This window comes from Oncorhynchus mykiss, chromosome 21, assembly GCF_013265735.2.
Source record: "Oncorhynchus mykiss isolate Arlee chromosome 21, USDA_OmykA_1.1, whole genome shotgun sequence".
Lineage (NCBI taxonomy): Eukaryota > Metazoa > Chordata > Actinopteri > Salmoniformes > Salmonidae > Oncorhynchus > Oncorhynchus mykiss.
In genome coordinates this window covers 20,053,506-20,069,160 of record NC_048585.1, presented here as the reverse complement: position 1 = coordinate 20,069,160, position 15,655 = coordinate 20,053,506, and the positions used below count along the sequence as shown (strand labels likewise).

General features: G+C 43.1%; 1 long non-coding RNA gene across 1 annotated transcript in view; it reads right to left on the bottom strand.

The window, feature by feature from the left end:
- LOC110499953 overlaps positions 1-13,995 on the bottom strand; it is a 36,949-nt gene extending 22,954 nt beyond the window's left edge. Inside the window, exons 1-2 of the long non-coding RNA XR_005038552.1 lie at positions 13,847-13,995; positions 5,680-5,770 (exon numbers count right to left, since the gene is read on the bottom strand). This is a non-coding gene — a long non-coding RNA (uncharacterized LOC110499953). The remainder of the gene's footprint in view (positions 1-5,679; positions 5,771-13,846) is intronic.
- Positions 13,996-15,655: the final 1,660 nt, after the last annotated feature.

Here is a 15,655-nt window from a genome sequence, read left to right as displayed (position 1 = left end):
TCTCACATAACATCAACAGTCACCACATCTCCCTTAACATCAACAGTCACCACATCTCCCTTAACATCAACAGTCACCACATCTCCCTTAACATCAACAGTCACCACATCTCCCTTAACATCAACAGTCACTACATCTCACTTAACTTCAACAGTCACCACATCTCACATAACATCAACAGTCACCACATCTCCCTTAACATCCACAGTCACCACATCTCACATAACATCAACAGTCACCACATCTCACATAACATCAACAGTCACCACATCTCACATAACATCAACAGTCACCACATCTCACATAACATCAACAGTCACCACATCTCACATAACATCAACAGTCACCACATCTCACATAACATCAACAGTCACCACATCTCACATAACATCAACAGTCACCACATCTCACATAACATCAACAGTCACCACATCTCACTTAACTTCAACAGTCACCACATCTCACATAACATCAACAGTCACCACATCTCACATAACATCAACAGTCACCACATCTCACTTAACTTCAACAGTCACCACATCTCACATAACATCAACAGTCACCACATCTCACATAACATCAACAGTCACCACATCTCACATAACATCAACAGTCACCACATCTCCCTTAACATCAACAATCACCACATCTCACATAACATCAACAGTCACCACATCTCACATAACATCAACAGTCACCACATCTCACATAACATCAACAGTCACCACATCTCACATAACATCAACAGTCACCACATCTCACATAACATCAACAGTCACCACATCTCACATAACATCAACAGTCACCACATCTCACATAACATCAACAGTCACCACATCTCTCTTGACATCAACAGTCACCACATCTCACATAACATCAACAGTCATAGGCTACGCTACACCATCAGCTATTGTGTGCTTTCGATGCAGTGTCCCCTCCACCCACTCCCTGCCAGGGTGTAGTGATATGAGATTATAGATTAACAGGCTGTTCAAAGTGACTGCTACTTGCGACTTTTCTGATTGGCAGAGGGAAAATCAACAAAATATACCTCCAGCCAAGGACAAGGCACGTCAATAACTGCCAACCTCGGCTTAGAGGAGCTTATAACAGGGTCTCATTTCCTACGTTAAAACAACGAGCCCGGGAGACCGGCTCAGTGCAAACAACAGAACAAGAAGCCAAATCCCACTCACCTTCATTTTGAACACGTACAGTTGGTGTTTTGAGCCACAGCAAATATTAGCATTAAAACTAGTGGGATGCTATCTGACTTTTTCGCTGTTGTTTGGTTTCTAGAATCCTCTGTTAACAAAATCAGAATAGACAAAGAATGTACTATTTTATGTGTATGAAATTTTTAAAAGTAACAAACTAGAATGTGCGTCAATGTTTAGATAAATCTGGACACGACCTTTTGATGTCTGATGCGATCTGGTATAGCCTGGCAGTAACAGCAGTATGCCGTTGGTAAGTTATGACTATGTATGCTACAGTATACACTCTAAAAGCAAACTCGAGATGTGCTGACATTGTGTGGTCACCAAACACTTGGGATATTGCAAATGTCAACATCGGTGTTCTACTTGTGTAGTATCCTGGTGGCAAGCTCTTCCTGTGTGGTATACTGGTAGTTAACATAAGGTAGAGAGGCTACGCAGTGTGGCTTTGGCTATAGCACCTCTCCAGCTCTTACCTAGTTCTGCCTCTGGTAGAGTTGTTTCTCTGGTCACCCACACATTGTGGAAGGATGAGTTTCGCTCAGTGGTAATGTGTGCAGTGAAGCCTCTATCTGGGGAGCGTAGACTTCTATTAGAGCCATAAATCATGTTAGTGGGAGAGGAGGGTGGACAGGGGGAGGTGGAGGGTGGACATGGGGAGGTGGAGGGGGGCTCAGGGTCGTAAATCTCATTACCTGAGACTGTTGCTCCCGTTCTCAATCACTCCCATTATCAGCTGACCTTGACCAGCAGTGCAGACACTCACACTCAATCAGGCCTCGGGGAGATGTATGCTTGCGTGTGTTGTGCGTGTGTGTGTGTGTTGTGCGTGTGTGTGTGTGTGTATGTGTGTATGTGTGTGTGTGTGTGTGTGTAGTGAGAAAATGTCAGAAACCTCTTTACTTTTTCCACATTTTGTTGTGTTACAATGTGGGATTATAATAGATTTAGTTGTCATTTATTTGTCACTAACGTCAAAGTGGAATGAAAAATAAAACTAATATACTGTATCTTGATTAGATGAGTATTCAACCCCCTGAGTCAGTACTGTACATGTAAGAAACGCCTTTGGCAGCGATTACAGTTGTGAGTCTTTCTGAGTAAGTCTCTAAGTCTCAGGGCTTTGCACACCTGGATAGTGCAATATTTGCACATGAATCTTTTCTTCAAGCTCTGTCAAGCTGGTTGTTGATCAATGCTAGACAGCTTTGAATACCAATTTAAGTCAAAACTGTAACTAGGCCACTCAGCAACATTCAATGTTGTCTTGGTAAGCAATCAGTGTATATTTGCCCTTGTGTTTTAGGTTATTGTCCTGTCTGGGGAAAAGCAGACTGAACCAGGTTTTCCTCTAGAATTTTGCCTGTGCTTAGCTCTATTCCATTTATTTTTATCATAAAAACAGATCCTAGTCCTTGCCGATGACAAGCATACCCATAACATGATGCAGCCATCAAAAAAATATATGATGAGTGGTACTCAGTGATGTGTTGTGTTGGATTTACCCCAAACCTAACACTTTGTATTCAGGACAGAAAGTTCATATCTTTGCCACATTTTATACAGTTTTACTTTAGTGCCTTATTGCAAACATGATGCATGTTTTGGAATATGTTTTATTCTGTAAAGGCTTCCTTCTTTTCAGTATGTCAATTAGGTTAGTATTGTGGAGTAACTATAATGTTGTTGATCCATCCTCAGTTTTCTCCTTTCACAGCCATTGTTTCTATTTTAAAGTCACCATTGGCCTCATGGTGAAATCCCTGAGGGGTTTCCTTCCTCTCTGGCAACTGAATTAGGAAGGACACCTGTATCTTTGTAGTGACTGGGTGCATTGATAAACCCAGGATCAAGGATATTCAACGTCTGCTTTTTGTTGTTGTTGCCATCTACCAATAGGTGCCCTTCTTTGTGAGGCATTGGAAGACCTCCCTGGTCTTTGTGGTTGAATCTGTTCTTGAAATTCACTGCTCGAATGAGGTAACTTATAGATAATTGTATGTGTGGGGTACAGAGATGAGGTAGTCATTAAAAAATCATGTTAAACACTATTATTGCTCACAGAATGAGTCCATGCAACTTATTATGTGACTTGTTAAGCCAATTGTTACTCCTGAACTTATTTAGGCTTGCCATAACACAGGGGTTTAATACTTATTGACTGAAGACACTTCAGCTTTGAATTTTTTACGAATTTGTAAACATTTTGAAAAACATAATTACACTTTGAAATTACAAGGTATTGCGTGTGGACCAGTGATGAAACATCTCAATTTAAATTCAGGCTGTAACACAACAAAATGTGGAAAAAGTGAAGGGGTGTGAATACTTTCTGAAAGTACTGTATATCTGACTAGGTCAGGGTCGTTCAACCTCCGTACAGTATAACCATTAGTTCCAATGTGTCCATGATATTCGTGATCTCCTTAAGTGCATGAGGGTGATAGTTTGCAGTGTGATTTCCTTCACGTTCCACTGAAGTACTGGAAACCTTTTTTTTTATAGTCTCTCACCACAACACAACGTGGAAAAGTCAAGGGGGTTGAATACTTTCTGAAGACACCGTGTATTATGTGTGTGGGCGTTCATGTGTTAGAGGAGTCTTGTTGTCATACAGGTCAGCTGTTACGATGCTCATAATGTCAGTGGTGCGAATGGATTTGGACATGAACGTGTTCCTGTTTGTTCATATGTTTCTGCATTTCCATGTACTGTATGTTGCGTTTCAGCTCGTTTAGTTCTTTGATTCCATTTTTGTCTTTGCACTCCAATCTTCTCTATCGTCTCAGCCGACTTTCTCCATCTGTCGTCTTTATTGGACCTCTCTGACCTTTTCTCAGTCTCTGTCCTGTGCTGTTTGCTTTTCTCAGAGTGGAGTTGCAGCTCTGTGGCGTTGCCCTTGGTTTCTCTGTTGTTAGAGCACTCCTGCCATCAATCTAACAGTGGGGAACACCGACCAAATGAATGTCAGGATTCCAAAAAGAGCAGAGAAGCCAGTCTTGTGTTGCTTACACACACACACACACACACACACACACACACACACACACACACACACCACAGGAGGCTGCTGAAAGGAGGACGGCTCATAATAATGGCTGGAATGGAGTGAATGGAATGGCATCAAACACATGGAAACCAATGTGTTTAATGTATTTGATGCCATTCCACCACTTCCGCTCCAGCCATTACCACGAGCCCATCCTTCCCAATTAAGTCAACCTCCTGTGACACTCACACACACACACACACACTGATCGTTATTCACAAACCAATTTCTCTATTTCTCTCCCCACTGTTGGTTTCTTGCTACTTCACGTCCTCTTTCAAGCACACAACAATCAATTACCAGGTGGATGCAAACCACAGTGCAAGTTCACTTAGAATGTTTATGCTATATAAGGGGTGTTGACTGCATTCAGACAACGTACCCTGCAAGCTGTCCACCAACAATGTCATTGGATATTGAGGCAAAACAACATCAGTCCTAACAATACACCTTGACAAACATTTTTTGTAAACCTGCAGTGCGGTATATGTTTTTGGGGCTTTAGTCACCTACTGTAGAGCGCACACACACACACAAACACACACAGGTCTTGGAACAGGTCTCGTTAAAGACCACTGCAGGGTCAGAGTGCACCGTACCCGTGTCACTTAGCCATCCCACAATCCCCTGGGGCCTCAGCACAAACACAACAAATCACTGCACAATGCCTGCTGCCGGCATCCTAATGCCTAGATCTTTACACTTCAAAAACACAATTATGCTAATGCCAGGAATCATTTGCCATTCCGGGTCTGATTTAATTCACCCTTTTAGCGAAGAAAGCTAATTAGAGGGTTTAATTAACATTTGCGACACAAACCGAGAATGGGTCGGCGAGCCTGTCGATCGTAGAGAGCAACTAGCACTACTGAAGACGAGGGAAGAGAGAGCGAGAGAGAGAGAGAAAAGGTCTGAAACCCATGCAGATGAGGAGAGGGAGCACCATAGGGAGCACTAAGTGAAGCTCCTCCAGCCGTCTGCCAGGGAATCAGAGCACTGTCTTGTGATGTCTACTGCTGCAATGGTTTGGTAATTATCACAGTGTGACTTAGCCAACGGCTGCCTCAATAACACACTACGGGTGACATTTTACACTAGCAGTGCAGTCTGGCCAATGAGCAACAGGGGGGAAGGAAGTGCAAAACAATACAGCATGGAACAAGTGGTGACATCCCACCCACGGAAAGGAGGCATCCCAGTAATGCACTCTAACCCAGACCAACAGGTGATCACAGATAACCCTGGGAACATGGGAACATGTCAGTCACACACCTTAATGGAGTGTTAAAGGCCCAACAGTAGTAGTTGTGTAATACATCAGCTGGAGTCATCACAATGACACCCTACGATCCTGGCTGAAGCTAGTCATCAACGAGATGAGGATATTTGACAGGAGGGAGAATGGCACACCTTTGTATGCAGTGCACTCCACTCAGCCTGGGGCAGGAGAACACTTTCACCTTCGTCTTCATGGCACAGAGCAGCTCCTCATCTCCTCCACCTGAAGGACAATCATAAAGAATACATTAATGACGGATTAACTTCACGCTCTCTCTCTCTCTTCACTTTCTCATTTTTTTATGACATGACCAATAGAGGTCTTCAACATCAAACCTAAAACCAACTTGACACTGGCTCAGTGGTACTCTTAAAAAAAAGGGTTCCTAATGGGTTCTTCGGCTGTCCCCATAGGAGAACCCTTTTGGGTTCTACATGGAACCCAAAAGGGTTATACCTGTCCCAGAACCAAAAAGGTTCTGTCTAGAACCAAAAAAGGTAATTTAAAGGGTTCTGCTATAGGGACACCTGAATAACTCTTTTAGGTTCTAGATAGCACTTTTGTTTCCAAGAGTGTCAGGTGGTGCTCTGTCAACACCACAGCCCAGAGACGAACAACAACAGGAATATATTCTGCTATGAAGTGCATCAATGTAGCGATTGACTTCAACAGTGTGTCATTTTGATAAGACTTGCTGGGGTCTCGCTATCGTGCGAAACACGGTTTTTATATGAAGTCAATCACCGGCATTAATCCCCATCTTCAAAGAACTGTGAACATAAAGGCAGTGGGAGAAAAAAAACTCTGATAACTTCAATCGACAGTCTGCACCACGCAACGCTCATTAAAAAAACAATACGAGCCTAGAGGAATAGAACAGCGGCAACAATGGCGGTATACCAGGGTGGTTGGATGTGAGGGCTTTGTAGTGAACCTGATTAGAGGGAAATTGCTTTCTAGCGCTCTCAGGGTCTGCCTCCCCGAGTGGCAAAGCTCTTGTCAGCACTAAAGGTAGAGTCTCAGAAACTATTCTGTCAGTCAGAGATACCCAACATGAGGGGATGCTCCTGAACTGCTGGAGAACAAAGAACGAGGAGGTTCTGATGATGCCTAACAGGGTGATGGGTTAAATGGCTGTTGAAGAGGGGGACTTTGTTTGAGTTCATTTCGGCTTGATCGAGTTGATGTTTCACTTGATACCAACGCAGGCAATCCAAGTCACCTCAACCATCTGGGAGGTTCCCTCTCAACTCCTCGACTCGCAAATAACTACAAAATATTCCAAATCCTGGTGGTCTAACATCACTGTCAATTCTGCTAAAATATATTTTGGCCAACTTGGGCTATCAAGTTAAGTTCAGTTAATTAAGTCAAAAAAGTGTTTGGTTGATGTTTGATTGATGTCGTAATTAAACTGAGTGAGCACTCGGACCCGTGTCTGTATTGTATTTGTGTCTTTGCATTAGACTGTGTCGACTTGGCTCTAGATAGGAGATATGTCAGTGACTGAGCCAGGACAGGAATCCCATGGCAACACTCATCCCACACGATCGATAACCACTGTGACAACCGCCGCATCCGCCTCGCCCTCGGTCGAGGTCCACAGAACAAGCCATCCTGGGGCCTGAGACTGACGATAACAGCCCCGGAGAGGTAGCTTGATTTACGACCGTAGTATCAAGATTGAGGCACCCCCATCCACCACAGTCGCCCCCACAAACGACCTGCCTCCAGTGGGGCTTAGCCTGATGCTCACACCAGTCTCCCCACCTCCACGCCTGTCCACCCTCCAGTGTCTGTCTGTCTGCCATTTAATAAGGCTAATATGCAACACAGCTGAGGTTAAAGTACCTGCCCTGGAGGAGTCTGGGTAATCAAACTGTAATTTTCTGTGTTAGAATGGATGTCACATAGGACAGATAAGAAGACTCCATTTTAAAGGGTAAACAGGAAGGCAGAATTAATATATCCCTCACCTCAATTAACTCGACTGCCCAAGTTAAGGGTGTGTCAGTCTGTCGGCCAAATGGAGCTATTCGCAGATGTTGTCCCATACCTCAGCCCCCACCACCACCCCCTACCCACCTATCCACGACCCCCCCCCCCCCCCCCCCCCCCCCCCCTCCTGTTCATCGGTGGAGGTTGATGAGCGATTGAAGACATTGCCTCCATCTCTCTCCCGAGCCGTATCAATATTCATGGGGCTGTCGGGCGTGTGTGCGCTGCCTGTCTCGTTACCCTTTGATCCCCCTGCGAAGGCTGTCGGAAGCCCAGCCGCACCAACAACACAGGCGGCGTTTGAAGTGAGGAGAGAACAGCTGCTCACATTGATCTCCAAACACTCTCTCGCTCTCTGCAGCACCCCCACACACATATAAAACACATACAAAACACATACGAAACACATACGAACACATACGTTCAGTCCCACCCGCGGGCATGCACAGCTCCGCATGAAGTACATTGAGTCTGTGATGAAACATCAAACACAAGTGAACAACCTCTATGTAGACACCCCACTATGCCAAACATAGTAATAGAAACAGTACAGCTGTGACAAGTGCCTTGTTAATTTACTCTTCCATCATATTGTCACAACAAACTAATCAACAAGTTTTTACGGTAACGAATTACCGTAGTTGCGTGGGGTCATTGCTGTATTTAAACACAGTAAAGAAAAAGCAGGAAAACTAGTTGCTCGTAAATCATTTCGGTTTAGTTACTATCAGTGATATTATTCAGATCCACATCTAAATATATTATATTATATTTCACTTACTTCTTTATGCCCTTTCAATTTCGTAATATCTAGCAATTAAATTAAATAAAAATAGGAAGAAGTTGGCTTATTTGAACATTAATTGGTTTGAGTGAGTAAATGTACATTTTTATTTGCAGTGATTGGTTATTTTAACTCTCAATAGAGAGTAAGTAACCTCAGGTTCGTTCAGCCAATCCTATGGGGGAAATTAATGAGTAAAGAATAAGGTTTTGCGATAAACGTAAAAAAAAAGGTCTGTGGTAAACACAGGCTTAGGAGATCTTTTACGTTTTGTTCTATGAGATAATATCAGTCAGTTAACATGACCTTTATGAATTATGAAGCCTTTATGTGATTTTTTTTATTACAAAAATACAAAAAAAATCTGTGACTTTAGCTGATGAAGATTATCTCATAGAACAAAAACGTATAAGATCTCTTAAGCCTGTGTTTACCACAAACCTTATTTTCAGTGTTTATCCAAAAACCCTAGAAAAACTCCATTCATTTCCCCAGGCTTTGACCAACAAGTCATGCCTACAGTTAGAGTTGGTGCCTACAAAAAGACGCCATTACTATTGCGCTCTATTGCAGTCAATTTTGCACAAATTTAAACCTAGAGTTAAAATAGGTCTCTGACTTAATTTGTAATTCCAACCAACCCAAACTATGATGACGACATCTACAAAAAAAAACATGAAGATTGAAATAATACATCTATTATAATCCTATTAAATGAAGGTTTATTGTCAAATACAATCTGGAAATCAGGCAAATTAGTAATATCAATGCAGTCAGTTATTACAGTGCATTAGAATGACATTATCCAGGCCAAAGGGTGTAATCAATATAACCCACTATCAGACATTTATAAACCTGTAAACCTCACTAACTGTAGCCTCTGCATGACTCCATTTTATTTTATACTCAGTACGTTCTCATGCTCTCTTTATATCTTGTGTGATATCTCATAACATACACATTGGCAAATTATTGTTATGGACTATGTACATAGAAACACATATTTCCCATTGTTCTACCATCGGTTGTGGTGTTGGTTGGAATTGCTTCACACTGACTGAACAGAAATAAGAGGTCAATCTAATTTGACAAGCCTAGAAACAAATCAAGGTTTTAGTTTAGAACACCCTATGAGAACATCCTATGAGAACACCCTATGAGAACACCCTGTGAGAACACCCTGTGAGAACACCCTGTGAGAACATTCTATGAGAACATCCTATGAGAACATCCTATGAGAACACCCTGTGAGAACACCCTGTGAGAACATCCTATGAGAACACCCTATGAGAACACCCTGTGAGAACACCCTGTGAGAACACCCTATGAGAACACCCAATGAAAACAACCTACAGTATGAGAACACTTTATGAGAACACCCCCTGCGGATTTTGTTCCAGTGACCAAATAACCTCAGTAAGTCTAGTTAGTTAATCAAATTTTCAATTCATGATCATATAATTGAATAAGCTAATTATTTCCCCTGGGCCTCGCTTGCCAAAGTAATACGATGCACCATTTTCAGCCTTGTATGTGAAGTTAGATGAATGTCTTACATTCTCAAGAGAAATCAAAGGACAAATCACGGGTCTCGATGCAAAATGTCTCTTTCATTGTTTCTGATAGCACCTTGAGTGTGCTTCGCATGTCAAAATGTATCTTTCACAGGGAGTGCTCACCAAATTGTGGTCACCCATGTAATATTGACTGCACAGTCCCATTCACTCAGATGCAAAGCAGAGAGCTGTTAAACACATCTGACCTATTCAAAAAGAGAGCATTGCAACAGTGCTATGGTAACCATGCTGGTAGTACTAAGTGTATTTTTATCTATGAGTGGAAATGCTCATGGAAAACAAGATAAGTGTATGTTCTTAACAACGCTCTTATCGCAGACTGTTGTTAATCCGTGTCCTGGTTCAATTCCAAACCTGGCCCCTCACTCCATCGTGGCCATGTAGCTTGGTTCCCAGTGTCAAATTAGCATAACCACTTCACTGTGACAATGGATATGTGGTGAGAGTTCTGGCACAAAATGGCTGTCATGCATCACCCAGGTGGGTTCTACGATGTGGTGAGTTTCTCCATATGACAAGTCCTGAAGAGCTACTGGGTGTGCAGGCCTGTCCCAAGTAGCATGAGTAAATCTGATGATCTCATGAGTTGGACAAATAAGGCGGGGGAAGGTGGGGCTACAGTAGTATACAAGGTTTACAAAAAAATTGAATACTGTGTTGACCACACTCTTTCTTTTCGGTCTATAATACAGCCTGCTAGGAACCATCTCGTTTTTCTAGAGATGGTACAGTGAATCATGGGCAACCCTCCAGGGATGATCCCCCAGAGAACGACAGGAGATAAGAAAGAGTCAGCTCTGAGAAATACACCCCAGCTGGAAGTTAACCCTAAGTACAGACCTAGGATCAGCTCTGAGGAATACACCCCAGGTGGAAGTTATCCCTAAATACAGACCTAGGATCAGCTCTGAGGAATACACCCCAGGTGGAAGTTATCCCTAAATACATGTCTAGGATAATCTCTCCCTACCCCAGTCCTACTCTTTAAACTTACCAACTGATCAGTGTGTTAAAAGCATCTTAACTCATTAATACGATATATGACACTTGGTTTGTTAAGATGTTAAATCGAGAATGACTGAAAAGCTGCATTCAGATCAGCAGCTGCATCGTCCATTGCTCCCAGAGGGAGAGGTTGGAGATCGATACAGCCAATCTTCAGAATAACGTTAGCCACTTCCTACTGGCGCTAATGAAGAGAGCTGTCTACAGAGAGCGAGGAAAACCTTTCTCAAGGGACCCACAGTTACCCACGATCACATTACGAGAGACGGGCAGTGAAACAGACGTAACAGATTGAGCAAACACATACCTAAATACACACACACACACACACACATACACACAGACTACAAACACACACCTAAATACACACACACACATGCACACAGACTACATGCACATACCTAAATACACACACACACACACACACACACAGACTACAAACACACACCTAAATACGCACACACACATGCACACAGACTACATGCACATACCTAAATACACACACACACATACACACAGACTACAAGCACATACCTAAATGCAAACTTGTTATAAACACTCACACAAACATAAGCCAAATGTGAGCCTGATACAAAATGACACAAAGTCCTATATATGTATATTAAACTTTCCACTGTTTTAGTGTACCTCTTAAAGAATTAGATGTAGAATTAGTTTCTCATTACGTTCAAACAGTAACTTGTATGATAAGTCCTTTATAGCACCATATATATAATACTCTCCCAAGGCACTTCAGTGCTCTTGTCTCTCTTCTGAACTTCAAATATGTGTATGGATTTCTTTCCGTACAGCTATATTCAACATATTCCTCAGTGTTTACATGACCTTCACAGGACTAATGAGGTGCTTTTGTCCCAGCCTGATCACTAGAAATAGACTTGGATGTGAAAAGGTCCTGAGAGCATAGATATCTGCCTTCCTCTGCACTCGCCCAGCAATGGGCACAAGCTCATCATGCTCAGAGCCGGAGTGCGCTGCTTCGACCACTGCGTCACCGCAGTTCACAATGCTCTAGCAAACCGTGAGAATACTTGATGATAGAAACAGGGCATTGTTTTGTATTATTTTGTTTTATTCCTGCCCCCAAACCATAGCCCTAACCTTAACCACTCAGACTTAAAGTCTAAACTGTTAACCTTAGAGTTGTTTCTGTTTTAACTCTGTAACCACACGGAATCAACCCATGTACCCACACAGAATTAATGCTTCAAAAATAGACTTTCATCCATAATACGTAGAATTTCAAAGGGAAACTATGAGATTTGATGTTTCGTCCACCCGCTGAATTACACTGTGCCCTATGATGGCCGAGGGATTGTGTTGGCAAATTATTTGACCGCTTGTAGAACAGTTTCCATAATGACTGATGGAAAGGTATCACGACTATATTAAAATAAGAGTTGCATTTAATATTTCTCACTGTGATATGGGAACTTGAACTACTGCAATATTGCCACAACCTGAACAAACTGCTATGACAATTATTATATTTTTTTCACAAAGTACTGTCCATTTGGAAACCGCCACAAGGCTTTTCTTGGACATATAGCTGGAGCTGATGAATACAAATAGAGAATAGAGCTGATGAATAGAGCACACATGTACGTAAATTCACCCACACTTAAGTAGAACAACATGGAAGGATAGTAACCTGGCCGCAGGAGGACGGTTAATGTCAATGAGCTAGCTATGTGAATAGCCCCACTTACAAATGTTTTTGTCACTGCTCGACCAACTTTATACATGAAATCTATCAATATATTTTTTACCTAAGACCACAAAGGAAACAACCATGTCGACTATTTAGTAGTATATATTTACTATATTATATATAGCATCCTGTTCGTATTAAAATGTACACAAAATATATCCACAATCACACAGGTTATAAACCAGAAAGCATATCAGTTAGAAGTCAAATCAATTCTCTCTTGGCTTAGAGATGCAGAGACACCGCTGACGCAATGTTCGAACTTACCATGTCTCTCTTGAACGCAACCCAACACAATAGCTGAAAATGATGCAGACACCAACAAAACCTACTGTAATCCTCCTGTAAACCTCCTGTAAAACCTGTTTCCTTTGTTGTTGAGGTAATGCAGAAAGTACATACAATCTGCTCTCTTTTATTAGCCGACTCATATTGTCTCCTAAAAAAGCGCACCTGGCAAACTTCCCTTTATGACACACTTGCACACGCGGACAAACACACACACATCCACAGTTTCTTCACTTGGGTCAATATCAACAGCACATTTTGTAGGTTCATGCAGATGTAGACATACTAGTTGCACAATACTCCAGGTTGCATAAAGCACCTTCTCTTTCCTACACACACACACACACACACACACACACACACACACACACACACACACACACACACACACACACATTCCTCCAACCTTCCATTGACTAGCCTGCTTTGTACTCTGTAGAGTTTGTCACTCCCTTGCTATAGAGCTAAGCACACAAGAGCCAGTCTGATCTGAGCTAAGTGTAGGCAGTCAGGACAGCTGAGGGACATGGTGGGAACACTGCAGAGAGTGTAGAGCAGAGAGAGTACAGCGGAGAGAATAGAGCAGAGAGAGTAGAGCAGAGATAATAGAGCAGAGAGAGTAGAGCGGAGAGAGTAGAGCGGAGAGAGTAGAGCGGAGAGAGTAGAGGGGTGAGAGTAGAGAGGAGAGAGTAGAGCGGAGAGAGTAGAGGGGAGAGAGTAGAGAGGAGAGAGTAGAGAGGAGAGAGTAGAGGGGAGAGAGTAGAGAGGAGAGAGTAGAGAGGAGAGAGTATAGGGGAGAGAGTATAGGGGAGAGAGTAGAGGGGAGAGAGTAGAGCGGAGAGAGTAGAGGGGAGAGAGTAGAGGGGAGAGAGTAGAGCGGAGAGAGTACAGCAGAGGGGTACCTCGGTACATACCTACAAGGCTGTGCAGAGGCTGTGGAGTCGCAGTGGTGAGATTCATCTAGACGAGCAGGAAGGATGGATGGATCAGTGCTCCTCAACAGCTCTCAGCTGAAGACTTGACATCCTTTAACAGGAGAGGAGCTGTTTCCTCTCTTCCCTCCTTCTCTCTGACTCGCTCCTCCACTCTCTCTGCCTTACGTCTCGCTCCCTCCCTTCCCCTACTCCCCTCGTTCTCTCCTCCCCTCATTCTACCCCCTCTACATCCCCCCCCCTTTTCTAACCCACTCTTTCTCTCTCTCCTACTCTGCCCACCTTTTTCTTTACTTGTCTCGCTCTCTCTCCCTCCCTACACAACACTACTCTTCTCAATCTTTAGAATCGCTTTTATCCCAATGAAATTCTGAAGTTCTATGAATTTGAGGATTATTTAGAAATCCTGAATGGAGGGAGTTGACTAAGTATCACCTGTCCCTCTGCGTACGTAGGATGAAACCCCTTTGTCCAAGCCCGAGTGTGTGTGGTTTAGGAACAATGAATTAAGTATAGAAACAGGTTGAGGTGTGTGTGTGTGTGTGTGTGTGTGTTTGGGGGGGGGGGGGGGGGGGGGGCTGATCAGTAGTGATCAGTAGTGATCGCTGATCGCCCCATCCTTCAGAATAGCAGAGATGCCGATGAGCTCTTGCCATCATCCGTGAACTCTGCTGTTTAATGCCTATTGATTGTCACGCACAAAAACATGAATTTTTTTGCCAATGCTCCAGTATACTGTGGAAGAGGAGATACAAACATTACACACACAGGTCAGCTTATGGCCACTGTAGCAGTTGAATGGTAGAGTAGCGGAGTGGTCTCTTCACATACACAGAAACACACTCAGAGGATTGAGCTGATGATGGCAGAAAAGGTGAAGTGCTCTCCCTGCCATTATCAGTGCCAGAGGGAGAGCGGGTGAGATCATCCCTGGACTCTGACTGCAGTCGGTGTTCCACCTTCCACCCCCCTCTGTTTTCTGCTCTTCCCTTCACTACGAAAGAGAGCTCTCACACACTGCCTCATCCCCTGTTTCCATAGTGACTCTTTCCCCCGCTCAGGCTCGGCATAATCAAGAGCAAAGGAGTGGGGAGGGGAGTGGAGTGTGGCGGGGGGGGGGGGGGGGGGGGGGCAGAGAGAGTGAAAAAGGAAGAGAGATGAGGGAGGAAGATAGGAAAAGCAGAGGGGAGAGAATGAGTACACAGGCTAGAGAGAAAGAGAAAGAAAGGTGAGGGAAAGAACTGGCTGCAAAGGGAAAGAGAGAAGAGGGAGGAATGGGGAAGGAGAGAGACCTAAGAGAAGGGATTTTGTAGTTGAGTGAAGGAACTAAGGGAATGTAGTTGAGTAGGAACTAATGGAATGTAGTTGAGAAATACTGTATGCAAAGATTGTTTTGACTTGTGTTAAAAAATATTTGCTTTTAAATTGGTCACAGCATTTTCTCTGGCATCAATGTCAAATGTAAAGAAAACAGACATGCAATACCAATTATGTCAAATAAACTGTTGTAGCATTTAAACGTCCAAATCCTCTCCCTGAGTTGGATCCTAATTATCCCAATATACAGGATCAAAAGGATCCCAATCTCCACCTTTGAAATCTGAAAAAGAAATAGTTGCTGCATTTATGACAGAATGTCAGATTGGACGACCACCAGAAAATCTGGATCAGAGTGATCGGAATCTTATCTTGACGTTTTGAAACACCTAATTGGAACAGATAATCAAAAATGTGAAATCCCACATTTTTTAAAGCCAGTGGGCTTTAAGGTACAGTGGCTATCGAAAGTAT